We start from the raw sequence: 1,809 nt of genomic DNA, 5'->3' as shown, positions 1-1,809 counted from the left end.
AAAGCCCTTCCATATTTGGGGAACCCTCGGAAGAAGCACCCACACCCCTTCCTGAAGTGGACACTTGACTTGCCAGCACAGAACACTTCTCTTGGGGGGCAGGTCCTTGTGGATGACCTCACTTTCCCTAGCATGTCAGTCAATCACAGTACTTCATTTTTCCTTGATTGGTTCAAGGATCAGCACGTGACCCATGCTCAACTAATCAGAATTCTTCCTGGGACATTCTACCAGCAGTATTTGGCTTGAAGAATTCTTTTTCTGCTTGATTGCTAAGTTGGCAGGCCATAGCCTTGGGTGACTGATGACCACGTAGCATAAGAGAGATGGAGAGAGTTGGAGAGATAGAAAGGCGTGTAAAACTAATATTTGAGTTCCTGGATCCAGCCATTCCTGAAGCTAGGTATCCCTTGATTTCCAAATTGCATAAGCAAATAGAGTTCCTTTTTAAAGCCTAGGTAATCCAGGTTTCTGTCACTTGTAGCCAAAATGCTCCTGAATTACTTCATGGACTTTTTCTTACTCTAAGCTTCTAATGTTGTCTGTCTGCTAAAACCCTACAGGAGAGGAGTTCGTCTGGACTTACCTGAGATGAGCAGGGAAACTGGGATGAGAAAATAGAATTGCCTCTGTGAGCAGGTCATGGTCATCTTGGAAAATCACTTCTAACTCATGGAGCAAATTCCTCCTCCTCACCCCCCATCCCATCCATCTTTGGGGGCTGCAAGTTCTGTGTGCACATATCATCGAAGAAGAGAGGGTGACGGGTGGATGAGCTAGTGACAGCCAAGGGCTGGGGGATGGACGGACTTAATCATCTTCTGCTTTTAATGGTAGCTAGTTAATTTCCTTCCTGAAAAGACCAGCGTTGACCTTCCCCTCCAGTCTCCATTAACTGCTCGCAATGCTTTGTCAGCATGCTCATGACAAATTAATTATAGAGAGAAGGGAAATCTCACTGGAAAAAAATGAGTGTTCGGTTTGGGCTGGCGGTGGTAGCTGAGGCTGAGTTCTGAGACACTTTCTGACCATCTGCTGAGATGCGCCTGGTTAACTGCAGACCTTGGGCAAACTTGGAGTCAAGCAGTTGGTTCTCTGCTCACCGTGGAAAAAAGACAATACCAAAAGCAATGAGCCAAAGCCGATTTCAAGCCCCGTATGCCTAGTGGCATGTTTGCAAAACAGATATCCCATGCGGGAGTGATTTGGGGGCCCCAGGTCACCGTGGTGGCTGAGATAAATTTGCCCCAGTAGGCTGGGCAATTCCAGCCCATGGAACAAGACTGCCCCCGCCCCGGCTCAGTGAATCCAGCTTCCCTGTTGTGTAGATCTGCTCAGTTCTTCCTGGAATACGTGTGCAGGTGCGGCTGTGCTTGTTCTGAGCCTGGTGTCAAGTCCAAACTCCCAGGCGCATGTGGACTGGCCCTTGCTTTCCGTTCTAGCCCGGCTCCCGGCTCTACTTCCTTTTCTGCGTGTTATCCGGCAACACCCAAAGTGCTGTGCTGCTCTGAATAGATCGCCCTGTTCTGACCTTCGCGCCTTTGCTGGGCTGTGCCCCCGCCCAGACGGAGCACCATTCCCACCCCACCCGACCTCCTCCATCTGCCAGCTGTTGAAGCACGAACTCCAGGGTTTTCCTCTCCCTCGGGAAGCCTCCTGGACGCCCTAGGCAGTTTCTGGGCCCCTGTCCCTCACTCCCTGAGTTCCTGGTGATTACTCCTGCTCAGGACTCACCGCTGGTGTCTGTGCCCCGCCCCCCATCACTGACTGTGAAGTGTCACCGAGGGCAGGGCTTTGTCTCTCTGTCTC

At 50.9% G+C, this 1,809-nt stretch overlaps 1 protein-coding gene across 1 annotated transcript in view; it reads right to left on the bottom strand.

The window, feature by feature from the left end:
* ZBP1 (Z-DNA binding protein 1) overlaps nt 1-1,809 on the bottom strand; it is a 17,055-nt gene that overhangs the window by 3,172 nt on the left and 12,074 nt on the right. The gene's annotated exons all lie outside the window — the stretch shown is intronic.

The sequence above is a fragment of the Hipposideros armiger genome, unplaced genomic scaffold (genome assembly GCF_001890085.2).
Source record: "Hipposideros armiger isolate ML-2016 unplaced genomic scaffold, ASM189008v1 scaffold_32, whole genome shotgun sequence".
Classification (NCBI taxonomy): domain Eukaryota; kingdom Metazoa; phylum Chordata; class Mammalia; order Chiroptera; family Hipposideridae; genus Hipposideros; species Hipposideros armiger.
The sequence above is the reverse complement of the archived record's forward strand: the minus strand, read 5'-3'. Positions and strand labels throughout refer to the sequence as shown.